We start from the raw sequence: 11,242 nt of genomic DNA on the forward strand, positions 1-11,242 counted from the left end.
GGATTGTTGGAGGCTAATCTGAAATTTTGTTTTGGTCAATAGATGACTGTCTTTGCTTGGTTCTGGGTTGGTTCCTGGATCAATTGAAGAAGCTCATTCTCAGTCCTGGGTTGGCTGAGAGAGTCTGTACCCGGTCTCAGTTCTGTTGAGGAGAGGCCGACCTCCAGCTGCTAGTCTGGGCTAGAGCTAGGGCTCTTGCTGTCTGCTGTAAATCACTGGCAGTTCCCACCTTTAGAAGGACCGAGCAGGGTAGACTGCTTCTGTTTACTCCTACAGGTGCTCTTGGTGAGATCGGATGTCCTGGATGTACTCTCCCAGTTGCTGCCGTCTGCTATGAGTTCCTAATGGTTTTTTATTTTTTTTTGGTTGATCATGGTCCTGAACTCTGAGCTTGGGGGCTATCCCTCAACTCTTCAGCTCAAGACTAGCACCCTACCATTTGAGCCACAGCTCCCTTACTGGTCCATTCTGCTTATGCAGTGTTGAGGAATAGGATCCAGGGCCTCATCCACACAAGGCAAGCACTCCACCATTGAGCCACCTTAACAGCCTGAGCTCCTGACTTATCAGGTACCGGTGGCCAGTTATCCCTGGCCTGGGATGTACGGGTCAGGTTCTGGCAGGGTTTGGCCTTCTGGTTCTCCTGCCCTGGACACACAGGACTTTTGCTGTCAATGGGTGCGATTCCCAGGCGCGCAGTTCCCTGCTTTCCCCCTCTGCTGAGGCTTGTGCTCAGCTTCTGACTTCCATCGGGAGAAGTTGGTTGCTTAGGCACCCGATCCCCAGGACTGTCCTGGCTCCTGGTCCCCTATCTGGGGCACGCCAGGTGGACCTGTGCTGCTGGATATCCCGCGATGGTTGTGCAGCCTGAAGTACATAGTTCGGGTTTTTCCGCTGATGGCTGTGGTGACCCACGGGAGCTGTTCCCGGCTTGGGCATTTAAACTCCCTCCCAGGAGCTCTCTTGATCTAGCCTGGTGGGCTGGATGTGTTCCACGAGCTGGTGGAGCTCTCAAACAATTCCCAGTTTTAGTGGGACCTGTAGTCCAGGTGTTTGGGCAGGGGCCAAGTCAAGATCTGGGCCAGCTGTGGTCTCCCTTGAGGGGGGATATGCTGCGGGGAACTCACCTGGCAGCTCATTGGGAACCCTCCAGGTCTTGTTTCTGTGCGATGTACGTGGCTGGTTGCTATTTCAATCTGCGATCTGCAGTCTGCCTCTGATTGAGAGGCTTGTGGGCTGGGCCAGGCAGTGGCGGCTCTGTGTCAGTGTTTCTCCTTTCTCGGCCTCTGTTGCTGCTGTCAGAGTCGGCTCGGTGGGCTGCACTGGCCTCTGGCCAAGGGGTGAGGGGAGGGTTTCAGTGCAGGTTCTGAGCGTGAGGTTAGTCTATTTGTGCTCTCTGGATCAACACCAGTCCCTTGAGGGGCTTGTGCACTGGCATTCTGTGGGTGGATCCCTGTAGATCTGGGGTTCCCCCTGTGGGGCTGTGGGGCTGAGTGGCTTTGGCGGGATGCAGCCCCTCTGCTCAGCGGGTGACGGGTGGGTGAGGGGTCTTTGTGCAGGCTCCTAGGTCTGAGGTTTTCTTTTCTCTTTTTTTTTGGGGGGGGGGGTCCGGTCGTGGGGCTTGAACTCTGGGCCTGGGCGCTGTCCCTCAGCTCTTCAGCTCAAGGCTAGCGCTCTACCACTTGAGCCACAGCGCCACTTCCAGCTTTTCTCTTTTTGCTTATGTGGTGCTGAGGAATCGAACCCAAGGCCTCATGCATGCAAGGCAAGCACTCTACCACTGAGCCACCTTCCCAGCCCAGATCCAAGGTTTCCTTGTTTGCTGTTCAGCAGGTCCAGCACCAGTATCTCAGGCGTGTTTTGTGTGGGCCATCTGCAGATGACCCCCTGCATCTCCGGGGTCTCCACATCCCCCGCTAGGCCGGGCTGGCCACGGTTTGGGGTGTTGCTGTGGTGCCTGCAAGAGTTGGGGGAGGGGTCTTCTCTCTTTTCTGTTCTGAAATTCTTCCTTTTCTTTCTTTTTTGTTTTTCTCTGCCTCCTCTTTTTCTCTGGGTGTTCAGCTTTCTGTTGTTGTCAGTCTCTTGGAGAAGTATAGTGTTGGAACTGGAACGTTCTTTTTGGTTAGACAGGGCTGTGGAGTTTCCCTCCTGTCCCGTCGCCATCTTGGTCCCCCTGCCAAGAGTGTTTCCATGGCCTGGAGGATGACGGCCCTCGTCTCCTCCTGGTTGGTCACCTGGGGCAGAATAGGAAAGAAACCATCAGGGCCAGTGTCCAGAGTGCCTGCCTTCCCACCAGTCAGTGCCAAGGATCCTCTGGAGCCCTCTCAGAGCTCGGCAGAGGAGTTACACATGGCGCCATGGAGCTGTGTGCACTCTTCCTTGCTGAGTGAGGGCTCTGGGAGGTAAGGATGGGCCTGGTCCTGGACTAGTCCCAGCCCCGTTCTCCTCAGCCGTGTGCCACCTCCTCCCAGCCGGGATCCCGCTCAGCTCTGGTGTCTCCGGGCTCACAGAATCCATGTGCATGGCCAAAGGACACACACCAGACTCTCCCCAACCCCAAGGGAGGGAAGAGGCCCAGAGCCCGGGAGCAGTGCCTCCTAGCAGCCAGGCCCACTCTGGGCTGGAGGCTGCAGGGGTGGAGGACACGGCTGCAGCCTTGTCCAGCTGCCCTGAGGCTCTGAGCAGACGGACACAGCCTCCCTGCTGGGGTCTAATCACAGTCTTTGTGGCTGGTGGCCGGGAGGGGACTGAGCAGGACAGTGTGGCCTGGACTCTCCCTGAGGAAGCATGAGGAAGGAGAGGCTACAGATGATTCGGGCACCCTGGAGGGCTTGCAAGAGGAAAGAGGCTTCTCCACTGGGCCAGTTCCCTGGCGAGCTGATTCTGTGGTTTCTGGCTTGAGCACCACCCAGACTCCACTGTTCTGATTCACTCCCAGGCCACCAGGTGGCGCTGGCCAGGTTGGTCCAACCACCATTCCATTGGGAACACAGCCTACTAAGCAGCCTCCTGCCTGGGTCACCCATTCCCTCCCAGGAAATCCACTTCCTTCCTGGCTAAGCCCCTGCTCCATACACCAGTCTCAGGGCATCCTTCTTTCGGGGAAAGAGAAGAGGTCCCAGGTGGACTCTGCCTGTCCCGGGGCAGGACCTCATCTCCCGTCTCCCCGTTTCTTCCCCTCAGGGCTGCTCAGGGGGCCCAGTCTGTGGTTGGACTGAGATTCTGGCCTGGGAACTAAGAACACTACTTGTACCTGCTGCCCTACCTCCTGCCTGCTGGCCTGCTTCCTGCTTGCCTGCCTGCCTCCATGCCTCCCTGCCTGCCTGCCTCCACCAGTCCCACAATTCTGCCTGCTTGCCTGCCTGCCCGGTTCCTTCCAGCCTGCCTGCAGGCCTCCCTGCCTGCCTGCCTGCCTGCATGTCTGACTGTGTCCTGGTACAGACCTGAGCGCTACCTTCTGTCTGCAGCAAGCTGTGTTCTTTGCACACACACCCCACCTACAGGGGGCATCCTATAGGAGGGAAGGGCAAGGACATGGAGTGGCTTAAGGGCTGTGTCCTGGCTGGTTGAGGACTCCAGGGACCGGCCAGCTGCCTTACTTACGAGGATGCTTTGGTACACATGTTCTGTGTGCTCAGGCAGGCTCACCCTGAAGACCCTGGAGTCTCCCAGCTGCTGCTCACACAGAGGCCCAGGGCAGCCGCTGCTGCCCACTTGCAAGCCCAGCTCTGTCTGTGTCTTGGGCTGGCATTGGCTGTCCGAGGATAAAGGGAAGGCTGGGCTGCTGCACGTCACGGGCGTCCCCGATGTGCCCAGAGTACACCAAGTGTCGCAGGCCCTGACCTGCAGGGACAGCCTTGACAGCTGGGTGCCCCAGCCAGGAAGGCAGCTCAAGGGCCTTCCCGAGTCTTGGTGAGTGAGCAGGCGCTGGACTTCCTGGGCCCCTTGGTTGCCTGTCGAGTGGACGGTGTGGGATAGGCCAGATGAGCAGGCTGGCACCTCGTCCTGATCTTGGGAGGATTGCCCCTCGAGGAACCTGTGAAGGGGTAGGGGGAGCAGGACTGCCCATGTGGAGCAGGACAGCGCCTTTGGTGCTGCTGTCTGAGGATCCTGCAGTGAGGTCCACGCTGCTGCCGCTCCCGCCACACTGCTGGCTGAGCCACGCTTGACCTCACCGTCCTGCCCAGGGAGCTGTCCCACATGCCACCCACACCCACCCTGCCTGGGGATGGGACCTACTCTCTCTACCCATTGCACCCATGCACATGGCCGAGCTGGTAGGCTGACTGGATCTCCATGCAGCTCCCACCTACCCTGTCCTGTCTGGCAGCTGCCACTCACCTTCATGCACTTCCTCAATGCCATTCTTTCCTAAAAGGCAGAGGGCAATGCAGTTATAATGGGGCCCCTCTTCCCTTCTGACCTCCGGCCAAGCCCTCCTCTGGCCAGGGGATCCTGCGTTCATACACGGGAGCAGGGCCCCTTTCAGAGGAGCCCTGGGCACCCGGAGTGAGGTCAGGTTCAGGGACTGTGTGGTCTAACCCCTCTGAGGCTAGGAGGGAGGTTGTGGCTTCAGGTGAAAAGGCCTCTCTTGGGCCACAGGTTGCTTGTCGTGGGAAAGCCTGGCTTGGCTTGGTCCCCGGGTCCTGCCTGGGTAGACTTGAAGGCCCAGCTGGGCTCTTTGTGCACAGCGCCAAGTGCAGGCAGCCCTGGGCGGCACCTGGCCAGCGGGGCTGAGGACTGAGTGTGAAATGACCTTGGGGCTGTCAGGAGGGCCAGAGCTCAGGACTCCCAGGGGACTTTCTCCTGCAGCACCAGGCCCCATCTGTCCTAGCTACTTACCTCCTAGACGTCCTGATATGCTGCGTACAGCATCCTGAGGTCCATCAGGAAGATGCCCAGGTAGGCAACGATGCCTTGGTCAGCACCTGTTGGTGTAGGTGGGGGATGGGCAAAGGCCAGGGCCCACCCCTCTCCCAGTCCCCAGGGCTTCTCAGCCAGCCCTCAGCCCTACAGGGCTTTCCATGGCACAGTGTCCTGGGGAAATTTGGGCCACCTCTGTCCAGTGCTCCTTCTCTCTGCCTGGGACTGCAAACGGCCCCAGGTCCAACCCTAGTCTGGCCTATGCAGATCCCAAAGTGACCTAGGCCACCTCTGCCCACCCCCCTCCTCTAGACTCTGCCAAGCTCTGCTCTGCTGCCTCCACTTCCTCCTTCCCCACTGCCAGCCAGCTAGCTCCCCAGGCTCCTCTGTGCCCAGATGAGAATCCTCCCTCTCCTTGGGCCCCGTTGGGAGTGAGGTTGAAGGTGAACAGAGCCAGGCCAGGCTGCGCCTCCTCTCTCTCAGGCAACCTGGCCTAGGTGCTAGTCACTCACCGTCTTTTGTAACCTCCTGAGAATTGCTTTGAGCTGCTTCTTCTTCATGGTAAACATTAAAATCTCCTGCCAGAATGGAGGCCAGTGTTGGCAAGGATTCTGTCCTTTCCACCTTTCTACCACCAGGGTCTTTTCCTTGTGACTGACATGACCGCTGCCCTAGAGCCCACCCCTGGGCAGGCTAAGTCTAGCCTAGGCTCTGCTCCAGCACCCACTGCTGTGGGATCTCACCTGGGGCCCTGGCCTCTTCTCTGCCTGATTCCTCATGTGTAACCTTTGCCTGAAGGGGCTGGGGAACCTTGGGTGTCCTGCCTGCCTGCCTGCCTGCCTCCCTCCTTGCTTCCCTCCCTCCCTGCCTGCCTCCCTGACTGCCTCCAGCCTTCCTGCCACACTGCCTGTCTGCCTGCCTTCCTGTGGTCAGGTACAGCTCTGAGCCCTGTCTGCTGCCTGAGGCATGCTCTGTTCTTCACCCCCTACTGGAGGGGATCTGTAAGAGAGAAGGGAAAGGACTTGGAAGAGGCCCCAGGGCTGTGTTGTGGCTGGGTGAGGACTCCAGGGAACCCCCACTGCCCGACTCACCAGGATGCTTTGGTACACGTTTCCTGTGTGCTCATTCAGGCTCATCCTGACGACTCTGGAGTCTCCCAGCTGCTGCTCTCACAGAGGCCACAGACAGCCGCTGCTGCCCACTAGCAAGCCCAGCTCTGTCCGTGTCTTGTGCTGGACCTGGCTGTGTCTGAGGCAGAGGGGAAGGCTAGGCTGCTGCATGCCTGGGGCATCCTCAATGTGCCCAGAGTTCACAGGGCATTGCCGGCCCAGACCTGCAGGGACAGACTCGACAGCTGGGTGCCCCAGCCAGGAAGGCAGCTCTAGGGCCTTCCCGAGTCTTGGTGAGTGAGCAGGAGCTGGACTTCCTAAGTCCCTTGGTTGCCTCTCCAGTGGACGGGGTGGGATAGGCCAGAAGGGCAGGCTGGCACCTCGTCCTGCTCTTAGGAGGATTGCCAGTTGAGGCTCCTGTGGAGGGGCAGGGGGAGCTGGATTGCCCATGTGGAGCATGGTGCTGCTGTCTGAGGCTCCTTCAGTGGAATCCACGTTGCTGCTGCCGCCGCCGCTGCTGCTAATACTACTGGCTGAACCTTACTTGTCCTCACAGCCCTGCCCAGGGAGCTGTCCCACATGCCACCCACACCCACGCTGCCTGGGGATGGGACCTACTCTCTCTACCCATTGCACCCATGCACACAAGGCAGCTGGGCAGGCCTGACTGGACCTCCAGGCAGCTCCCACCCACCCTGTCCTGTCTGGAAACTGCCACTCACTTTCATACATTTCCTCAACACCATTCTTTCCCAAAAGGCAGAGGGCAACGCAATTAGAATGGGGCCCCATTTCCCCTACGCCTCGGGCCAGGCCCTCCTCTGGCCAAGGGATCCCATGTGCATACACGGGAGAAGGGCCCTTTTCAGAGGAGCCCTGGGCACACAGAGTGAGGTCAGGTTCAGGGACTTTGTGGTCTAAACTCTCTAAGGCTGGGAGTGAGGTTGTGGCTTCAGGTGAAAAGGTCTCTCTTGGGCCATAGGTTGCTTTTTTGGGAAAGCCTGGTTTGGCTTGGTCCAAACTTCATCCCCGGGGGGACTTGAAGGCCCAGCTGGGCTCTGTGTGCACAGCACTGAGGGCAGACAGCCCTGGGAGGCACCTGGTCAGAGAGGGCAAGGATGTCCTTGGGACTGTCAGGAGGGCCAGAGCTCAAGACTACAAGGGGACTTTCTCCTTCAGCACCAAGCCCCATATGACCCTAGCTACTAACTTCCTGGACATCCTGATACGCAGCGTCCGTTTTCCTGAGGTCCATAACAAAGATGCCAAGGTAGGCAACCATGCCATGGTCAGCACCTATTGGTTTAGATGGAGGATGGGCAAAGACCAGGGCTCACCCCTCTCCCAGTCCCCAGGGCTTCTCAGCCAGCTTTCAGCCCCACAGGGCTTTCCATGGCACAGTGTCCTGGGAAACTTTGGGCCACCTCTGTCCAGAGCCCCTTCCTGCTTCCTGGGATTGCAAACGTCCCCAGGTCCAAACTTAGGCTGGCCTATGCAGATCCCAAAGTGACCTAGGCCACCTCTGCCCACCCCCTTCCTCTAGACTCTGCCAAGCCCAGCTCTGCTGCCTCCACTTCCTCCTTCCCCACTGCCAGCCAGCTAGCTCCCCAGGCTCCTCCTGTGCCCAGACGAGAATCCTCCCTCTCCTTGGGCCCCGTTGGGAGTGAGGTTGAAGGTGAACAGAGCCAGGCCAGGCTGCGCCTCCTCTCTCTCAGGCAACCTGGCCTAGGTGCTAGTCACTCACCGTCTTTTGGAACCTCCTGAGAATTGCTTTGAGCTGCTTCTTCTTCACGGCAAACATTGAAATCTCCTGCCAGAATGGAGGCCAATGTTGGCAAGGATTCTGTCCTTTCCACCTTTCTACCACCAGGGTCTTTCCCTTGTAACTGACATGGCCGCTGGGCCGAGCCCCAGAACCCACCCCTGGGCAGGCCAAGTCTAGCCTAGGCTCTGCTCCAGCACTCACTGCTGTGGGATCTCACCAGGGGACCTGGCCTCCCCTCTGCCTGCTTCCATATATGTAACCTTTGCCTGAAGGGGCTGGAGAACCCGGGCTGTCCTGCCTGCCTGCCTCCCTCATTGGTTCCCTGCCTCCCTCCCTGCCTGCCTGCCTGCCTGCCTGCCTCTAGCCTCCCTGCCTCATTGCCTGCCTGCCTTCTTGTAGTCAGGTGTAGCTCGGAGCCCTGCCTGCTGCCTGAGGCATGCAGTGGTATTCATCCTCCACAAGGGTCTCCCAGGAAGAGGAAAGGGAAATGACTTGGAAGACACCACAGGGCTGTGTCCCGGCTGGTTGAGGACTCCAGGGAACCCCCACTGCCGACTCACCAGGATGCTTTGGTACACGTTTCCTGTGTGCTCAGGCAGGCTCATCCTGATGACCCTGGAGTCTCCCAGCTGCTGCTCTCACAGAGACCCCAGACAGCCTCGGCTATCTACTCCCAAGCCCCAGCTCTGGCTGTGTCTTGTGCTGGCCTTGTCTGTGTCTGAGGCTGAAGGGAAGGCTGGGCTGCTGCACGTCACGGGCATCCTTGGTGTGCCCAGAGTTCATGGGGTGTTGCAGGCCCTGACCTTCAGGGACAGCCTCGTCAGCTGGGTGCCCCAGCCAGGAAGGCAGCGCTAGGGCCTTCCCGAGTCTTGGTGAGTGAGCAGGTGCTGGACTTCCAGGGCCCCTTGGTTGCCCCTCCTCCAGTGGACGAGGTAGGATAGGCCAGAGGGGCAGGCTGGCACCTCTTCCTGCTTTTGGGAGGATTGCCCCTTGAGGCTCCTGTGGAGGAGCAGAGGAGGTGAACTGCTGTTCTGGACAAAGACCGTACCCTTGGCACTGCTGTCTGAGGCTCCTTTATTGGGGTCCGCGCTGTTGCCACCACGGCTGTCGCTGCTGCTGGCTGAGTTCCACTTGAGCTGCTCCTGTGATGTGGGCTGGGAGCTGCCACTGCAACTGAGGTCAGGGTTGTAGAGGTGTGGCTTCAGGAAAGGCTGACTTCCAGTGGGGAACGCCCCAGGACACCCCAGTTCTTGCTTGCCAATTCCTGCAAGCCTGCTGCTCCCATCTAGGATCTTGGGCCATCACTAATTTCTCAAACCTGACCCCCACCTGAGGGATGGATCCCACACACACGCCAGGGGAGGAGAGTGAGGCCCAGAGAGCCGAGGCCGCTGAGCCCAGCCCCAGGGCTGCTGACAGTGCATAAGTCAGCATCAGCTGTCGGCTGCTGCATCCCAGCCCAGCGTCTTCCCTGGCCCCTGCCCTCCAGGCCCCAGCCACTTACTGCTTCCAGCCTTCCCAAAGCCTGAGCGCTTCTTGCCAGGAAGGCTGCTACTGTCAGTCTGCCTGCGGGGCTCCAGTGCACAGGACAGCGTGTAGCTAAGACAAGAGGTGGTGGTCAGGTGACCAAGTGCTATGCTCAAGTCCATGCCAAATTCGGATGGACTTGAGAGCCTGGCAACCACCCCACATCAGGACCCCCAGAGACTCTATGGGGTCCCACACACACAGGGACACACCTCAGGCCTTCAGTACTGCATCCCAGGGAAGGCCCCGCTCTTGCCCCAGTGTCTGCCAACCCACCTGGCATCCTTGCTCAGCCACTCCAGGCCCCTGAACCAGGCAAGAAAGGCCTCATCGGCTCCAAGGTGACAATAGTTGCAACAGTGTTGCAGCATCTTCCGAAGCTCCATGACTCATTCTCCTGGCCAGGGAGAGCACCAGGGCAGGGACAGGGCTGGGCTGGCCTGCGCAGGGCTAGGCTGGCTGGGGAGGGACCCACCTCTTCTGCGTGCTCTGGCACCCAACCCTCCACTGAGGGTCCCCCAGGCCTCTGCGGGATCTCACAGCCGTGGCCTCACCGTCCTGCCCAGGGAGCTGTCCCGTGTGGCACCCTCACCCACCATGCCTGGGAGTGAAACATACTCTCTCTATCCATCGCACCCATGCACACAGGGCAGCTGTGCAGGACTGACTGGACCTCCAGGCAGCTCCCCACCCACCCTGTCCTGTCTGGCAGGTACCACTCACCTTCATACATTTCCTCAATGCCATTCTTTCCTAAAAGGCAGAGGGCAACAGAGTTAGAATGGGGCCCCTCTCTCCTTCTGATCTCTGGCCAGCCCTCCTCTGGTCAGGGGATCCTATGTGCATATGGGGGAGCAGGGCCCCTTTCAGAGGAGCCCTGGGCACCCAGAGTGAGGTCAGGTTCAGGGACTGTGTGGTCTAACCCCTCTGAGGCTAGGAGGGAGGTTGCTGCTTCAGATGAAAAGGTCTCTCTTGGGCCACAGGTTACTTGTCTTGGGAAAGCCTGGCTTGGCTTGGTCCCCACATCCACCCTGGGGAGACCTGACGGCCCAACAATGCTCTGTGTGCACAGCACCAAGGGCAGGCAGCCCTGGGCAGCACCTGGTCAGCGGGGCTGAGGACTGAGTAGGAGGATGGCCCTAGGGCTGTCAGGAGGGCCAGAGCTCAGGACTCCCAGGGGACTTTCTCCTGCAGCACCAGGCCCCATCTGGCCCTGGCTACTCACTTCCTGGACGTCTTTATATGCAGTGTCCTACATCAAGACATCCACAAGGAAGATGCCCAGTAGGCAACGATGCCTTGGTCAGCACCTGTTGGTTTGGGTGGAGGATGGGCAAAGGCCAGGGCCCACCCCTCTCCCAGTCCCCAGGGCTTCTCAGCCAGCCCTCAGCCCCACAGGGCTGTCCATGGCACAGTGTCCTGGGGAACTTCAGGACACCTCTGTCCCATTTGCCTGGGACTGCAAATGGCCCCAGGTCAAATCCTCGACTGGCCTATGCAGATCCCAAAGTGACCTAGGCCACCTCTGCCCACAACCATCCTCTAGACTCTGCCAAGCTCTGCTCTGCTGCCTCCACTTCCTCCTTCCCCACTGCCAGCCAGCTAGCTCCCCAAGCTCCTCCTCTGCCCAGGTGAGAGTCCTCCCTCTCCATGGACACCAATGGGAGTGAGGCTGAAGGTGAACAGAGCCAGGCCAGGCTGTGCCTCTTCTCTCTCAGGCAACCTGGCCTACGTCCTAGTTTCTCACTGTCTTTTGTAACCTCCTGGGGCTTGCTTTGAGCTGCTTCTCATTCACATCAAATATGCAAGGCTCCTGTCAGGATGAAGGCTGGTGTTGGCAAGGGCTCTGTCCTGTCCTTTCTACTGCCGTGTCTTACCCTTGAGACTGACATGACCACTGGGCCAAGCCTCAGAACTCGCCCCTGGGCAGGTCAAGTCTAGCCTAGGCTCTGCTGCAGCACTCACTGCTGTGGGATCT

At 59.3% G+C, this 11,242-nt stretch overlaps 1 long non-coding RNA gene across 1 annotated transcript; it reads right to left on the bottom strand.

Annotated features, from left to right (window-relative positions):
* Positions 1–3,969: 3,969 nt before the first annotated feature.
* LOC138816686 (uncharacterized) lies at positions 3,970–4,923 on the bottom strand. The gene is made up of 3 exons (XR_011368716.1): positions 4,843–4,923; positions 4,342–4,371; positions 3,970–4,036 (listed from the first exon to the last, which is right to left on the bottom strand). It is a non-coding gene; the product is annotated as an uncharacterized lncRNA (long non-coding RNA).
* Between the last annotated feature and the right edge of the window lie 6,319 nt (positions 4,924–11,242).

Source organism: Dipodomys merriami, unplaced genomic scaffold (genome assembly GCF_024711535.1).
Source record: "Dipodomys merriami isolate MVZ:Mamm:240054 unplaced genomic scaffold, mDipMer1.0.p SCAF_11, whole genome shotgun sequence".
Taxonomy (NCBI): Eukaryota; Metazoa; Chordata; class Mammalia; order Rodentia; family Heteromyidae; genus Dipodomys; species Dipodomys merriami.